This window comes from Rissa tridactyla, chromosome 7 (assembly GCF_028500815.1).
Source record: "Rissa tridactyla isolate bRisTri1 chromosome 7, bRisTri1.patW.cur.20221130, whole genome shotgun sequence".
NCBI lineage: Eukaryota > Metazoa > Chordata > Aves > Charadriiformes > Laridae > Rissa > Rissa tridactyla.
In genome coordinates, this window is record NC_071472.1 from 43,522,986 (window position 1) to 43,541,246 (window position 18,261).

Sequence of the window (18,261 nt, forward strand, 5' to 3'; positions counted from 1 at the left end):
TGAGTTTGCACTGAACTTCTGGTGGAGACAGACTCTGTGTCTGGAGCTACTTGGGGCTACTACGTCTATAATAGGGCTAAGTAACATTCAAGGTGAAAAATCATTACATCTAAAACAGCCGATACCATATGTATTAGCAAATAAAAGCTATCATGTAAAGTGAACTTTGAGAGAAATGCTTTTATAAGTAAGAATTCTGCTTTAGCTTGTCAGGCTAACTTGCACCACCTAACTTACTGAACAGATTTAAAGAATCTAAAGTCTCTTGTTTCACCGATTCCTACAGCAAGTAGTCTGAATACTTTGCCAGTATACAGTGGGCATTAAAAAGACTCAAGTATGAAATCTTCTGGCATTATTACAGAATTCAAATCTGAACTAACTACTGCACACATTGTCTCCTTCCTGGGAGGAAACAGAAGTGCCACACTAAAATGGTGTGGTACCTTAGAAATTCCTAGAGTTAAGAACATAGGGATGGCCCACTGGTTAAATCAAGGGTTGTGCAGCTCAATATGATATTGGCCAGCTGGGAATTATAAAGAAGACTATAAGGATAGGAAAAAGAAAAAAGTTCTTCATAAAGAGAGTGGTCAAAGCTTTAAACAGGTTTCTGAGAGAGGCTGTGAAATTTCCATCCTTGGAGATCCTCAGAGTTCAAACTAGATACTGAGCGATCTGATCTAACTTTGAAATAAGCCTGGTTTTGGGCAAGGAGTGAAGGTCCTTGGACCAGGTGGCCTCCAAAGCTCCTTTCTGCCCTAAAGTAACCTATGATTGTCATATTCCTAATCTCTAGTTATCTGTGGCAGGTGGGGCTTCCTGAACCAGATCTGTGTTTAGTAGCCCTTCATGTTTCAATTCTCTTCTGTGAATTTGTCCACGGTCTTTATTGAATATCTATAAACTTCTATTACCCACAACATTTTGGAGCAAAGTGTTCTACAGCTTGTGTGTGCTGCTAGCTGCCGCCTTCAGTTTGCATTGAAAGTGCTTGTTTCCTGTAATGCCTTCTACCTCCTGTGTTGTAAAATACGATAAATGTCACGTGATTTTATAGACAACTAGCATGTTCCCTATCCTTCCTACTTTATAGGAAGAAAAAGCTGGTCCTCGGGCAGAGATGTATGATTCTACTTACTGTCCTCAGAGGCCTGGCGCACTACAAATAGCCATGGAGGCAGACTGCATGCTTGGGTTGTGCAGCCCAAAAGTAACTTGGTGTTCTTGCCTGTATGAATAGCATGGCTTGTCCTTGCTCCAACTGAATGGTTTAAAACATGCCATGGATGACGATAGCTCTCTTCAGTTGGCCAGACCCTCAGGTAAAATGTCCAGAGCTTGTTTATCTTGCATCTTAATTACCCTGTGAGACATATTGTGCAGTTGTTTCCCTGATTATGTCTGGTCTCCTGAAGACTTTAAAGTTGTGTGACAAAGGTTGTGTCACGGACCAAATGTATTCCTTGGGTGAATGCCCAGGAAGCCAAGTCTGGCACATCCTGCCCTTTATTGGCATGAAGAAATTGAGAAGTTAATGTGAGAAATTGTCTTTTATGCAAGAGACACAGGAATATTCATCCAATATCCATATAAACTAAAAGCTAGTATTCTGATTCATCCTCTGTATGTGAAAGGAGAAAATCAAAAGATGGCTTGTGCTGGCTTTGTTTTCCTCATGCAGTCAGTGCTGGAGCTGGGCATGGCATTAGCAGACCTGCTAATAAAATATTCCATAACAGCCAGAGCAGCTCATGCTTAATGGAAAAACATGAAATGTTCCATTGGGAAACAATTGCTCTTTATGCAAGATGCATTTCTTCTCTCTCCCTTTTGTTCAAGGAATCTTACTTGGAACAAAAAAATGCTTGTCCCTTCAGACGTCCTCTGTTCATGCTGCTTACTCCCCAAATCAGAATCATAATCCCTTGTTTGGACGGAATAATCAGTAACACAAATATCAGTTGAGATAGCACAGACAGATTATAGCTTCCAGCAGGACAAGGGAGGATGGGTCAAGCTTTAAATACCTCTGCCTTTATGCAACTGTTTTTCCTAAGGATAAAGCAAGGGGAATATAAACAAGAATTTTTTAGGCAGATGGCCTTTAGTAACCTCTCCACGAGGCATCGGCAGCTTGTAAATAACAAGTGGTCCAGAGGGCAAGCCCTGACTGAAAGGGCTTTCCAGACCTGGGTGCAGAAAGCCTTGTTCCACAGCTCGGCAGGGGGATGCTATTGGAAAACAATGTAATGGGGGCGGGGGGGAGGAAAAAAAGGTAGATAATTAACAGTAAAGACTGAAAGCCAATGCAGAAGATAAAATTCTTGCCAAGTTTTAAACCGTAGTTGACAGCTGACTCTTACAGCTATTTAGTGCAATGGTGGTTAACTTGGGAAGATGGAGGATGCTTTTAGAAGTCATAAACTGTAGGTTGCTTCATTTTCTTGTTTGATGTGGCACGGAGCTATCCTGCTCTTGGTGTAGGTCACGCTTCTGTTTCCTTAAGGGCTTGGCTAAACTTGTGAGAAAAAGGGGAAGTTTGACCTTTTGTGATTTAAGTATCAGGTGCAATGTAATTTGTGACAAGCACCTGTTTCTAATCCAGATCCATAAATCGATCCTTGAGAGTCCCTACAAATCTAGCCCATTTCCCTGGCAAATTTCTCCTTATATATGCTTCAGACTTTGCATGACTGAGCTTAGAAATTGAGATTGAAATCCTTTCCTGATACATAGTTTCAAGAATTGTCATTTTCCAAACTAAGGTAGGGGATGCTCTCAAGCTGTACAAATTGGAATGTGATGCAACAGTATGAATAAAAACTTCAGAGAAATCTTTAAAGATTTCTCTTACACCGTACTGGAACTGGTACATCTCAAAAGTGGCTCACCTTAGTTACTATCTATTCATTTAACAATCCGGTTGGCTGCTATCCATGTATATTTATATAAGGCATATAGAAAGACTTTCTAGGCTGTGAGAAGTCTAGAGGTAGAGGAGATAATATGGAGAGGAGGGGTTTGGTTAAGATGAAGAGTATTGAAACAGTGTGGACCAAGGTCTGGAAATGCTTATTCAGCCAGCAGCAGATGTGGATGCAAAGCAAGGAACTTGCCCAAATGTCTGCTTTGGGTGGGATCATCACACGTTAATATTTTTTTTTGTATCCTCAGGTTCCTAGCTGGAAAAGGACATTGTTTGAGACTTCCCAGTGTCTTCATTATCTAGCAGTTGTGTAAGCCAGTATTTTTGGTTACTTGTGCAGCAAACACTGCAGATAAAATTAATTCTTAGATCTTACTGAGACTTTCATCTCCTAACGCTAGCATAGTAGTCATTGATGGATTTAGTCAGAGGCCGGGAATAAATAACATAAGCTGCTTGATTTTACTTGTGCTATCAGACAACTATTTATGTAGGATGTTTGAGGGCCTTTTACTGCATAGGATTTGGAGACAGCTATTGCCTCTGTAATATTGGATCTGAGATGTTGCGCGCAGAGCTGTGAATCACAGCTAACCATTTCAGGTACTTAAATTGGGTAGGAAAACTGTAGCTAAGTGATCATTGCCCTCTTGGAATGATTGTCACTGGAGGAGAATTAAATGTACAAATGCATGTAGAGTTAGATGACCATTTTTGCAAAGTGTTTCTGTACTTGGTTGAAAAACTGTAGTGGGTAAAGATACTTATTTTCCCAGAAAAACACAATAATAATGAAAAAGACAGGTTTGACTGCATTAACCTGACTCATTGTGAGATGTAATTCTAAACTAACCTTTACCTTTAGCATGCCACAGTAAAAACCGGACACTTGGGGAAGAGATTATGATAAATGAATTAGGAAAACTGTCTGGCAAAGCTTTTTCCACCTTTTACCAACACACATGTAAATTGTGTAGGCTACATGCCCAGTGTGGGTGTAAGGCTTAGTTATGATTCAGCTAAATGGAATGTAAATGAAGTCTCCTATAATGAAATGAGTGGGAACATTTTGGACTTTCATTAACTTAATACTGTGGAAAAGATAATTCAAAGAGCTGCTTCTAGCTCCTGAAAGATAGTTTTCAAAAACCTGATTAGTGACAGAAAGAATTGGGGCTTTTGTTGAACTTAAACCTTCGATGAGAAATGTCTGTAAAATCCTCTTATCCTTGGTGCCAAGCATGATCTGAGAAGTGAAATCTTGAGTGTCTGAAAGGCATAGACAATTGAATTTAACACGGAAAGGTTGCCAATAGCTGGAGTTAGGCACTGTCTCTGAACTGAAGAGCTATTGGAAGTGGTAGTAATTTTTAGTAAAACCAGTATTCAAGTAATGACACTTCAATAGCTTCAGCCAAGGGCCAAAAAGAATAGATAACAAAGTGGGATGGTGTCAGTTAACTACAAATCAGTTGGGCTAACTACCACCCTCGTAGTTCTGAACCAGCGAGCGGGAATTTAGCAGTGAGCTTTACCCAAAGCCAACAACAGGACATTTGTTAGATGTGTACTTCGACATGCTTCTAAAAATGGCCTCATGCTGCAGGTGGTCGTGCGGTTGCCCATACCTGCACTTGATGAGATTTTAGAAAAAAAAACATCTTTTGAAGCTGAGACAGTCAACTCTACTGTCCCCCACTGTTTTTTGAACTGCAATTTGTATGCTCAGCAGGTAGGATAACGCAAACAAGACAGTACATCATGTGAGGAGTGATTGTGTAGTCCAAATTAAATTGTAGCACCTCCAAACTTGTAGTATATACTTAAGATAGATTTGCTGAAAGAATCACCATAAGACATCAGGATAATCATGTCTGTTATACCACCAATTGGATGCTGATGAGGAGAGCATGTAAAGTTGATATAAATATAATTGTAGGTGACATGAAGAGGCACGTGAGCCTAAGGTAATTTTGTAGAGCCAATCCAGAGCAGTGTTGAAAATTAGCTGATTGTTTGCACAGACCTTTTTTCCTGGAGGAGGAAAAGCTGGTTGTGTTGAAAGATGACAGGGCAGGTTAGGGGCCGGAGGACAAGCTGTGGCCAATTTCAGGGATGTAGCTGCCAAGGCACCTGCCCCGTGCACAAGTGCTACAAGCCTGGGCAATGACAGAAGAGTACAGACCATGGCAGGGTGTGCAAGATGAAGGAGCTGTTGCACAGGAGCCGCAACCAACAGCGAAGCAGCCGTAGGGCTGTAACAGCTACTGGAGCAGAGCAACATGCCATGTGCAAACTCCTTGGGGGCAACGAGGAACACGGTGACAGCAGCAGGAAGGCACTTTGAAATTAAATGAGAAGACAGTCCTCCACAAAGAGAGTACAGGGTAAATGCTGCCTTGTGGGTTCTCTGTTGTGCTCACAAAAATACACAACGATATGCAAACATAGGCAGTACTCAACACCTGTGATCTTGAAAGAACTTAAATACGTGAAAGGTAGAGGCCTTACAGGGAACAGAGGTCTTGGCAGTCTCTGTGTTTGTATTACGATACAGGCATGAGCCATTAGCTAAGGTTGTAGAATCTGGCCTTCACTTCATGAAAGCCTGAAAAAATAATTATGCCCTTTCCTTGGTGGGTAATAGCTCAACAAAGCAGTAGATTACAGTGTGCTGCTGACTATCCTAGCTGTGATTTACTCTCCTGCAGCATTTCAGTATGCTCCTGGTTGTCAGCCTTGGGACTGGCTAATGCATTTACACTCTGAGTATTCATGTCTTAAAGCTCATGATATGGCATGTGTCCTATTTAACAGGAGTGAAGATGCCTGAAAATTAGCCTGATATCTGGAAGTCTGTCCTTATGTTTAGGCACTAGTAGACTGTACTAAAGTGCTGCTTAATTGAACTGAAGTGATCAAATTAAAATTCTGTGGCACTGGCATTTCTGAACTAAAATTTAGAAGTCACAGACAGAGCTGGCTGGAAAAAGCCCAGCTGACTAGAAACAGAGTCTGGGACAAGACAGAGTCGAGGTTGTTTCCTTGATCTGAGAAGATGGCCAAGCCACAGCTGCTAGTCTTGTCTGGAGCAGACAGCTGTAGGAAACATTTTGCTGTGCAGCAAAAGGGCAAATATTAGGATGCCGTAAGACCCACTCGTAGTTTGGCTTGCATAGCTGAACCCTGCGTTCAGCTCTTGCCCTCCCCTTGTACCAGGACTATTCTTAGGGGTGAAACAAGAGCAGAATTTACCCTGCTGGCAAGCAACCATGAAGCTCCTGGTTTTATACTTGAATGATAAAGTACTCATTAATATTATACTACAGTTCCTGCACAGAGACTGTCACCTAACACCTACATGGCAACAAGAACAACAGGACTGGGTCTCAGTGCCAACCTTCAGCAAGTGGATTAAAGAAATAAGCATGAACAAAAAATACTGCTAGGTGTAGCTCTCCAGTAGGAGATGTGACTTTGAACAGTAGTTAGATAGAGAGGGGAAATGATGGCCTGCTCTGCTTTTGGCTTGCAACATAAGAAAATAAATCTTAGGCTCTCGTGGGTTGTGCCTGTGTGAAAAAATTAAAAGGATTTAATCTGGACTACCATAAACTAAACTTGCTCAAGGGATCATCGCTGTGTTGATGCAAGAGAACACCTTTGAGGAAGAAATCATTTTGATGCAAATAATGCTGTGATTCACAAGTGTCTTTTAAAAATAAAATGTTGATGTGCAGCTCTAGTGCTGGGTAACCACACGGAAGCAAAAATATCTCAGCATAGGATCTGCCACTCCAGTGATCCCAATCGGTGAGCATTCATACACTTCAGCAGAGCGCTGCTGGGAAACGGATCTGGGCAGGCAGTAGATAGAGGGATTGAGGATAAATCCACAACTCTCGTTACCTTAGTACCCATAGAATAAAATCTTATGTCCTTAAAATAAATTATTTTTTCTTCAAAACCAGTGGTAGATCAGCAAAACGTTAACACTTATGAAGAGTATGAAGCTTTAGACATGCTCATGACATAATATATGTTTCTTGTCTTGTGGTCTTTTTCTTTTTTTTTTTCTTGGTTTTTTTTTTTGGCACTAGAATAAGGTCGTAACATTCAAAACTGCCCCAATGTTGTCTTCCTGTGGATTTCTGAGAGCAGCCGGATCTGGAGGTTAAACAATTGCAGCTTTTGAAAAGAGAATGGGTTGGGAGCACCAGTATCATGATGCACAGCTGGAAAAGAATTTTTTAAACAAAAAGATCTGTTAATGAATTCTGACTATTTATAGCTCTGTGAGCTTTCCTGCAGAGTTTATCTCCATGGGAAGTTATTAGCTCAAAAGTGAGCTTAGTCACAAGCCGCTTATAGGGAATATTTCTATTTATAATATCCACATTTCAGTAGTGGGTGCTTCTACGACATGATTATTTACTAGTTGAGGTGTCCAGTACTGCTCAGGCCAAAATTTATTCCTTTAGAGGTAACTGTCTTAATGGGGAAAGAGCTATGCATCCGTGACAGGTAGAGGAACACATGCTATGTGACGGTCGGATGGAAGCAGAGAGAGAGATGTTGAGCCCTATTGCTTGCCCAGTAACCCTGTATTTACACTGACCAGCAAAACAGGGGTTCCAATGGCAAAAGGAGTGGAATAATGGGAAATGTATCAGTGCTAATGTTGTGCATGTTATTTTTTCATCCATTTACTGCTTTATCTGATCAGTGGTTTCTGAAGCAAATATGCCTTTTGCAGTGCAGGGTGAATGGGGTGTACATATGTCAGCACAGTAGAACAGCTTGGAGCATGAACTGATATTAAGGCCATTCATGCGTGTGGTAATTTGTTTTATAATAGCAGCAGAAAGCCTGCTTATGCATCGGTGAGAGGCAGCAGCCTGCTAGCCATCAGGGAATTAAAATACGATTGTTGATTGGGTATGCTAATAAATATGAGCTTACGCCCAGATGGATTTTATTGGGTGTATGGCCGTGCAGAACTTCCTTGTTCATTGCCACTGCCACGCTGCTGAGACATGAATCTTTGACCTGTTTTTGCAAGCATCTTTCTGCAGCAAGTTGTGTCTGAAGAAGCTGTACCCCTTTCCCGCAGTTGGATCTCTTGGTGTGCATCTGGCTATGGTGCTGCTGCTGGAATGCACCCACGCTGGCCTGCAAGTGGCAGCTGCAGCTCAGCTGATGTGGTGGCTTACGCTATTCGGAGCTATTCAGGGTCTGATAATGTCCTTCAGGGACTGGCAAAGGGGGAGGGAGGAGAGAAAGTGAGAAATGAGGAAAATGAAGGATTGAGCCTGAGCAGCATTTGTGAATAAATAAAACTTGATTCTTCCATCTGAATTCTGGTTTTAGCACCCCACTCCTATGTTCCTTCTGTGGGCTTTTTTTTAGGTTTCTCAGTGACGTTTGACTTAGAGGAAGGCCTTAAGATCAAGCATTGCCTCAGTGACATGCTGCCCTTCTAGAGCAGCTTTCAGTACCAGCATATCAAGAAAGTTGAGCTTTTAGTTTGAGCACCCGTAGTATTCATTGCTGTTTTACTGAATGGAAGAAGTTACTTGGTTTTTTTTTCACAAGGTGCAATGTTAGTATTTGTGACTTTCTAGTCACTGCAGGTCATGACCAAGAGGGTTTCAACTAGATTGACTTTAACTATAGCAGAAGAGTAAAAGTGAAATTGAAATGTTGAAGCCCATTATGGAAAATGGGGAATGTAGATGTAGGTTTGTGTAGCATTGCTGTGAGGTCAGATGATGTCAGTGTGTGAGTGTGCTGTCAGTGGCAATGTGCTAGAGTTCCCTTGCCAGAAAAAAAACCTGGGCTACAGCCAGGACAAGCTGGGAACCCAGTTGAAGCCCAGCAGAAGCAGTACTCTTAACCAAAGGGGAGCAGTCCCACAGGGGCTAAACGCTGCCACAGAGCCAGGTGCCAAAACAGGCTCTGGCCAAAGCCCAAGGCTTTGGATGGTGATGGACCAGGGATGGAGTCCAACCAGGGGGTCAGGAGCATATGGGGCCAGACACAGAGCTGGAGACAAGCTATCTGTGTGCTGGAGAGAGGTGCACGTACTGTGTAGCTCAGGCCAGGACCAGGCACACAAGGATGAGCTGAAGTGGAGCCCCTGGGCCATGGGCAGGGGTGCAGGTCTATACCCCCTGTGCAGGGCAATTAGGGCCTATTGGTACCCTCACGGCACTGGTAGATTATCAACAGAAACCCTTCTGCCTGAAGCTGAAGTCAAAAACCACGGTGGACTTCAGCTTCAGGTGGAAGGGTATCTGTTGATAAGGTTTAGGATGTTATTACATCATTCATTATTGTCAAAATAAAGACGATTTACTGTGTGTCCTTTTTTCCTCTCATACAGGGAGCTATAAACACCGACTCAGCTGTCTGCATTCCGACAGTTTATCACTCAGTGCTTAGACTGCCTTAGCAATTGCAGAATCAATGAAGATTGCAATATCAGGCTCCCCTGAAATCCAGCTCCTAGCAGCCTCTGTCTGCTGTGGTTAAAGCCATTAGTTGACCTCCTTTACCAAAAACTCCGTAATGCCACTCATTTACTGTCACTGGGTGTTATTAACTGTTGCTCAAGACCCTAAGGGTGTATTTTTCTTTTATTAAATATGCTAAATGGCATTCTAGACAGCCCTTCGGGAAGCTGAGGTTGACTTGAGTTCTTGGTTGGTGAGGCAGCACTGTGATTCATAAAACCACAGCAGTTCAGCTAAAGCCTACCCTGCAGTGTCTGAGCTTTATGCCATCAAATCTCTCAAAATGTGGTTCATGAACCTGAAATACTCCGATGCTAACACCTCCATTTGAAGTGGGTTTCACTGAAATCTTCACAAAAGTCTGCAAACCCCGTTGCCAGATTGCTGGGCTGTAAAGCATCCGTTTTTGACAGATTTATTTTGGTTTTGACGTAGACTGAAGACTATGTGCTACCTTAAATATTTGTGAGAATGAACAGAGAATCAGTCTTATTGTACCAAGAGGGAGAACTGGAGCTGCAGAGGACTTTACAGCTACAAGGTCAGCTGGAAGCACAGGCTGCCACTAACAAGCCTTGTCAAGGCAGACCTTTTATGTGATGCCTCTACTGATGGGTCCTTGACTCCACGCAAAACAAGATCTGCTAAACCATTGCTTTGATGGTCAGCCTGAGAAATGAGACTCCTAACTTTCATTTCTCTACTTGATGTTGCTCCTGATGATGCTTCTTTCTTTCCAGACCAGAAGAAACTTGCTACCATAGGAATGTGTGTTCCCAATCTCCATCTCCGTATCCTAAATGCGGGGAGAAGTCTGCCAATCCACAAAAAACATGCTGTGTCAACCCTGATGATGAAGAGGCAACAGCTCCAAACAAAACAAGGCGGTGACAAATTTTTAATGCCATTATAAACCACTTTTTGAAATGAAGCATGTCAATGCCTTATGTGGAAAACTAAAATGATGCAACTCAGGAGCTGGCAGTATTTCATAGTTTTTTTACACTCATTTCATGGAACTGGCTTTATTTCTAGTTGCACGTCCAGGTTTTTACCCCTCGGCCTTGCTGGTGTCTCACATTGACATCAGCAGAAGGCTTCATCCAATGCATTTGTCTTTATACTGATACTTTTTATAGAATTGGGCTGCTTGCCACTCAAGGAAATTGTAGTTTCAGAGGAGTTCAAGTGGTTCCTTGGTATAATTCATTCCCTGAGAAGATTAAGAAAAGCTTAAATCTGGCAGCATGACTGCTTTGCCTGTAAGAAGCAATGGGTATTTCTTACCTAATCTGACAAAAGAAAACTAAGACTCATTTGGGTTTTAATGAAAAACAGAATGTCACTAAATATAAATCCAAACTTCAGCTGTCTTCTGCAGAGGAGAGACATCTTAGTGTAACCTTTAGATAGCTACCATTCTTTGTCCTGTTTAACCCTCAGCTAAACAGAGCAGGACTGTATAAGCATGCAGAAGAATGGCAGCAATATTTATTTCCTCTGAGGAGGAAGCTATGAAATGTTCCCTTGCTGAATCACAGTTAAGATGTGTGTGGAGGAGCCTGGGGCAGGAAACATCAGACAATTCATAATTTGGTTTTCCAAGAGAACTTCAAGCTTTAAGTGAAAGCAGATGTACGCTAGCTTCCAAGATCTGTCCTGTCAAAGCCTCCGGAGACTGCTGACCCTTTCATTTGTGCTATGCACGAGTTGTGCAAAGCCCATTGTGCAAAGCAGGGGGAGTTGTGCAAAGCAGGAGGAGTTAGGGCACATATGTCAAGTGCTCCTCTCTTGCACGCTGTTACTTGTCGACAGAGGAATATCTATATGGCTAAAGGGCAACTACTTGGTTATCAGTCAATCTAAAGGAGCAGACTTGTACTAACAGCTGATGTTTTGTATCTATTACCAAGTATGAATTAAAAATCTGGTTATAAATGCCTGAGAGGTTAAGTAACTTGTTAGCTTTATGTTATTGAATGCTTGATATTACAGACAATCAGATGCCTCCAGAAATAGCAGTACTGAACTTCTACTTGTCCAAATCTTATCAGATGCACTGAAAGGAAAAAAATATTCTTCTCAGCTTTTCCATGATTTTATGTGCTTTTGCTCCTTTTTTGGTTGGAAGTGGAAATTTAGTCAGAGGTTTGTCCCCTTTTTACCTGCAGAAGTTGTTCAGCTTTTAAGTGCTCTGGAAGAAAACAGCGTATGCTGCAACAGGGCGCTGCCTGAGCCTTTCACCAATATTTTGAGGAAGCAAGGTAATTGTTTGCTTAGCTGACGGCTTAAGGAATGGAGTTGGGCTCTCCAAAAGCCAAAGTAACACTTCAGGTGGTAATGTCAAACTCATAAAATTGGATCTTAACTATTTATAGGCTGGAAGAAAACAGTAGAGAAATAATATTTTCAACTAGAAGGGGACTGAGTTGATGTTTCAATCTGAGCTTTTATCTAAGCATGCACAGAAGTTAAACTGGACAAAGAATATGAATAAAACCTGTTTCGTGGGTGCCAATAAAATTAGTCACTAACTAAAGACTGCTTGCTTCTTCCAGCCAAATCATCGGGGTCAAGATCCTTCCTCCACCTCTGTGGCAGAGGGTGGGTGCTGGTTGAAGTCAGTGTGTGTTTTACCCCGATGGCAGCGCTTTTCACAAATGCATGAGCTGGTATAAGAAGTTTACCCTACTTGGATTTAGCAGCATAAACCTTTAGTACCCTTTTGTAATCCTGGCTGTGCAGCTTTGACCCATATGGCTATCCTGGTGGGGGTACTTGAAAAAATGAGAAGCTTGTGAGTAAATGTAGTATGAACCCCTGAAGTGCATGCATAGTTCCTCAAGGGTTAACATGTGAGTCCCTTGCAGTACTTTGTTTGAATAGTTTTCTTGGCAGAAGTGACTATCAGTACACCAGGCTTGGAAGTATTGATTTAACCGCAGAACTGTTATCTTGAAGTTTTTAAAGACCTAGCCTCCTGTCTCCCACTCTCTGATCCTTACATAAAGGCAGGCTTTCCTGTGAGCCAGCTGAGAACTAAGCCCCAGAACTGCTTTGTAGAGGCACTTCTCCTTTCTCTGAGCAGGACTCGCATGTGTTCATGGCTAAGGATTTGCATTTGCTCCGCTCTCAATCTCCAAGGATCTCAACTCAACTTTTCGACTCTTAGTTGCAGATTTGTAGTCTGAGGGAAGGTCAGTGTGGAGAATTTCATCCTCAAAAGGGAAAGCTGACATGAAAATGTCACTTCAGCGAAGAGAAGAAAAGCTTTAAGTAAGTGTTTCTCAATTATCAGTAATAACCTTTGAAGTGAAAAGCTGCATAGCTAAGGATTCTATACTCAAAGGTCTCAAAATGATCTGCAGCTGGGAAAACGTATGGAGACATCTTAAGCCTATCAGTTTTCTCACAATCATAGCTTATTGACAACAAGACAAAGCCATACTCTGTTGTGCTTACATGATGATCCATTGCCACCACCTCTTTGTGTGGGTTTGTACTTATCAGTATTCTTGCACAGCATCTTCCTTTTCTTTTGCCTGCAAAGACCTCTTTCTGCGACGGTGTGCATACACCACTGGTGGGGAGTGTTTAAACATTTTGAGTTGGAGACTGAGCCACAGCTCCAAGGGCCACATCACAGAACAGAGACAAATGCATGCCTGACCTAAGAGTGAAGTGAAATGGTTCTGCTCTGGGAATCACTTCAGCATGGGACCAGGCCTTATTCAAGTCTTGACTGCTTCACTGTTTAAAAAAAAAAAAAAAAATAGTGCACTAAACTTGGCTGAAGTGTAACTGTGAAAAGTTGAGCTATTTCGCTGGAGTGCTTAGGACAGAGCACTACAAACTTCATAACTTTCATAACTCATGTTTTGTCCCTTCCCTCTGCAGAGGGGAAATTTACTGATGTACATATTCTCTTTTTTTTTTTTTTCCATCAAGATAACAGAATCAAGCAGTTTGTAGACTGTGCAGGAAAAGAGTAACTAACTTGTTTGTTGGACTTTATTTTCAGATAGTCTGATAGCTAAGTACTCCTAGGTACCGTGAGTTGATGAATACTTGATATGTAAATGTGATCAATTTGGCATAAGCTTATGCATAATTCTGCATAAGCTCCAGCATTTGCACAACTGCAAGTGACACTACTGCCATATAGGACAAAGCTGTGCCAAAGGTTGGGACATTGTGTGCAATTTGACTGGCTGCAGCTGGTGAGCTTCCAGCCTCGCAGGCATCAGTGGCTTCAACCAGGGGGATAGTAAGCATAAGCAAATAAGAATGTTTGTCCTAAGTTTGAAGTAGTTTGAGCTTGTGGCCTGGGAAGAGGAAAAAGTCTTTTATTGTTAATTCAGATTGCATAAGGGACCCTATAAAAACTGACGTCAGTTAAAGTAACATATCAAACTGTCATGATCTGCATTGAAGGCAGGCACCCACTGAACACACAGTACTGCTGGCTGCTGCTGTATCATGCAAGGCTTTTTGTTATAGCACAAGCTCCCTCAACGGCGCTCAAAGAAGCTGCTGAGCCAGGAACAATTCAGGTTAAGGTGACCCTAATGTCACAGTTCATATTCCCAATGTTTAGGCTATTTTTATCTCGTTACCCATCTGTGCAAAGTGCGTGGCTTTCTAGGTGTACTTGTGTGACGTGCTCTGGCAATGCGGTTTATCAGTCCAGTATATTAACTGCATGAGTCTGTACAGCCTATGCTGGCTGACACAAATAACAGTTCAAAAGCTGTTCGTGTGTTTGACCTGACTGGCGATGAGGCAGGTGTAGGTGTTGAGGGCCCGTTGGCAGTTAAATAACTGGCTCACTGCATAAATTGGTGAAAATACGTAGATTCTTGAGGAGTCATTTAGGCTTATAGTAACTGTTGATAGCTTGCTCGCTTGAAGTTGCTATATGTGATTTCAAAAAATGTTAAATAAGTATTTTCTTATTTGTATGGTGCGAAAATGTTGCTTTTACTCAGAGGAAAAGAACATGCACAACAGCTAGGAAAAGCTGAAGTTTGCTTTCCAATACTTAGTCCCTGCTGCAGGAGGATGAAGAAGACAACACTTACATGTGTACCTTCTTGGTACAGTTTGAGAATCCCTTGGTATTGTTCACCTCATGGCAAAACTAAGGCAGAAATGTGTGCTGGGAAGTTCTCTGAATGCCTGGTGGGAGAGGAAATGCTGTTTGCTACTGCCTGAATTAATCAACTTGCAGTATCCCCAGCTTTGAGTTTTCCAGGTTGATGTGGATATTACCCTTTCAAAAGGGAAATGTGTACAGGGAAGGAGGAATGTGGTGGAGGATGATGACAGCAAATAGGATATATTAGGTCACTGCTGCCCTCTAAAAAGGAGGATAGCTAGGCTACGTGGCTTCTCTAAGACAATACAGGACCAAGAGTGTGCATTGCAGCTGGGAGAACATGAAAGGCTGCGGCAATCAAGTGTAAAGGTCTTTCTGGAAGCAAATGACTTAGCCATGCTCTAAGCTGAGATGGTTTTCTCTCTAGAACTTTTGCTTTTACAATTCAGCGCTTAAAGTGCAAGAAACGGTGAAGTACAACTTTCTAATGCAAGTCTGCGCATCCTGGGAATGTGTATAAAGGATTGCCTTTGTGGATTTCCAGTGAAAATACTTCTAGGGACTTGAACCATCCAGCTGAGGGGCTAAAGTCCCATAGTACTGCATGGTGCAGCATGCAGAGAAAGGTTTTTGCCAAGAATAAAACAGGGAACAGAAGAATAAAACTATTGTTCTTGCTCTCAAGACAGACTATCCAGGATCTCAAACACGAACCAAGAGTGGGAGGTGCAAAAGTGAAGTTACCATCCCACTAACAAAGTGGAATGGATGGTAAATGGAGGGAAGATCCCAAAAGGAGACTGAACCGAGTGCTCAGGTTGGACTGCAACCTTATCAGCAAGTTTTTGCTTCTGTCTCTTCAGGAAGGACTTGAATCAGGAGGTATTAATGACTCTGAAAACAGATAGAAAGGGCATACTGCGATTTTGGTGTCTGGGAAGTGGGAGGAAAGAATAGGTAGTTGCTAGTAGTGACGTAGGATAACTAGCATTGCAGTGAGCAGATCAGGTTTAAAGGGTAGACTTTCCTTTTTGAACAATAGTTGATTATTTTCATTGCATATCAGTTACAATTCCATTTCAATGAGGAGGGTCTGGAACATGTCCCCTTACTGCTTGCTCTATGCAGCTCCAGGGCAGGTGAGCTAGTTGGTAAGAGCACACTAATAAGACACTTGACTGACAGAAGTATCTAGAAAAATCAGTTTAGGCTTCCATGGAAAAGACGTTGATGGTATGGAAGGCAGCAGAAAGACGAGGTGTAGCTGGAGGAGAAGCGCAGGCAGAAACTCATCTGTATGAGGATAATGGACAGGGCCCCAAGCAGCAGGACAGATTTCCTGTAACATGGACTTCTGTTCCTGCTATTTAATGTTACATGCAGATTTGTATGCTTCATGGCCAAGAGATCTGAGTTTTTTGAACAGGACGACATGACTATAAAGCAGTTTGAGAGACAGAGGTTAGAAGGCAGGTCAGACCAGGTCATGGGTAAAATCTGAAGACAAACTGAGATTCAGCGGAGGAGAGTTCGAGAAGGAAGAATGACCAACAGGAAATGAAGCTACAACAATAAACCTTATCCTGAAAAATGCCAGATTGTTTTTCATTCCAGTAGGAATATCTGTCTTGGTTCTCAGGGTAGGACTCCATTTGGTGGGATAGTAAAGAAACAACTAGTTCTCTGGGGAGAACATGATGTGCCAGATGTCCAGATGCTGGGTGAAGTGCTGTGCTCTTCCTGCTGAAGTCAGATTTAAAATACATGAAATTCAGATTTCTTGAACTAAAGATATGGAATGATATATGACTCCTACGGACCAGCTGAAAACATGTGCACTGTCCTGTGCACTAAACTAGGGCTAGAGCCCAGTCCCCATTGCACCAACACTTCTGCAGCTCCCTGGCTGGGTTACAGTGTGTTTTCACTGTGGTCCCATTTCTGCAACTTTCTCCACTGAATGAGAGGTGTGATGGACAGAACAGAGTCTGCTTCACGCAAAGGTGAATTGTCCACCAGCTGTGAACTATCCATATGTACTTAACACCTATAGTAGGAGATCTACCTTGCAGTTCTTTTGAAAGAATGGGAGAAATTGTTCCCCTTTTCAAATCCTGGGCAATCCTTTTTCAAATCCTCTGGCAGTTAGCTTTGACTTAGAAGGTCATTGTATTTCTTGGTAGGTGACGATCTTTTTGTTTCAAAAAGATTATCTGGAGGAGAAGGGGAGATAGAACAAGCCTCCATTGCCCATTTGTTGTTGTCAGCAATGTAACAAGAGGAAATCTGAGCTTTCAGACTGACAAATAATTTAACTATCTAGGCTTTAGAAGGAAGGCTGCTTGGTTTGTTTTACCAGCTATCTCTATATTTGAAATTTAAACCATCATGTGACAGCACTTTTACAGAAATTTAAGTAATTTCTTTTTGCTTCCCAGTCTTGTCTCATGACTTTATAGCCTTTGCAGTTGTGGAGTGCCATTGGGAGGATTAAGTCATGATTTGCCAATCTTTGACACAAACTAAAATATATGCAAAGGCTTTGGGGCCTGAGACAGGATATCATGCCAGGACATGCCAAAGAAGCTCTAGGAAGATGGAAATGCTTGTGGGTTTATTAAGAAATGTAAGGAATGTGGAGTATTTCACTTCAATAAATGTCAGTCTCTAGCTTCCAGCTCACTACTGCTGAGACAATTTCCTCTTACTTGAGGAGAAATCTGGAAGGATAACAACCAAGCTAGAAAATGTTGGCTATCAGCCTCTGTCATGAACTGGAGGAAAATAACATACCAATGCTTTTTTCTTTCCAGTAATTCCATCATCTTCAAGATATTGACAAAGGAGCAGAAATCTGGTTAGTAGTAGAAAATAAAGGCACCTTAACCTTTCAGAGGCTAAAGTTCACCCTGAATAACAAGGTAGCACATATTGCCATGGGGTGCTTACTACACAGAAGGTCAACAGCAAAATAGTCAGAAAAGGGCCAAAACTCTGCAAATGCAATTTATAAGCAGCTTCAGCAGAAGAACTGGGGCCTAAATGTTTGGAGGAGAGAGGAAGGGTATAGGGGGAAGAAGGAGAGAGGCAGAGGGATGGCACTGAAGCATCAGATAAGCTGAACTCCTTCCCCATTGATATTTGCAGCAACAATGATGAGTACTTTGTCCTGAAGCAGTTGTGTCAACCCAATAGAAACTTCCCTAGGTCAGAGTGTCCTTCCCCAGCAACTCACTGGGAAGCTTTCTGTAGTCATCCATGACCAGAATTGAGTCCCGTCATCTGTTTTCACTGCTTACTTATTGCTGGCTCTTGCCAGCAATATCTACTATATGCCTACCTGACCAGTGAATGGGAATGTGCCTCCATAGTCACCACGTGTTGCAGAAGTAGCTGCCCAACGTGAATGCTTGGGGGTTTTGGCCTTCATTGCAGTCAACTGGAATTTGCAGCTCTGTGGCCAAACGGTACCCACACAGTGAAGGACATTTTAATACCAAATCCACGAACAAATCAATTTACTGCAGTAAGCTACTTAGGGGGCCCATCTGGTAGCTGCTAATTTACAGACTGGGCCATCTGCCACTATCACAAGCAGAGAAGACTAGAAAAGTTACCCAACATAGCCAACAGTTTAGCTTTGTTTTCTTTTTTTTTTTTTTCCTCAATGCTGTGTTTTGTTTCACTGCTAACTGAAAGCAACGGCAGTGGTTTCTGTT

The 18,261-nt window shown here is 42.1% G+C and overlaps 1 protein-coding gene across 6 annotated transcripts in view; it reads left to right on the forward strand.

The window, feature by feature from the left end:
* TRPM8 (transient receptor potential cation channel subfamily M member 8) overlaps positions 1-18,261 on the forward strand; it is a 152,488-nt gene that overhangs the window by 28,779 nt on the left and 105,448 nt on the right. The window contains exon 3 of one of the 6 annotated variants that reach the window (XM_054209575.1): positions 10,185-10,331. The exons of 4 other annotated variants lie outside the window; for them this stretch is intronic. The gene's annotated coding sequence lies outside the window, so the exon portion shown is untranslated. Of the gene's footprint in view, positions 1-10,184; positions 10,332-12,685; positions 12,721-18,261 lie in introns of those variants that run through there. One more of the 6 variants, XM_054209584.1, reaches the window with a different exon arrangement.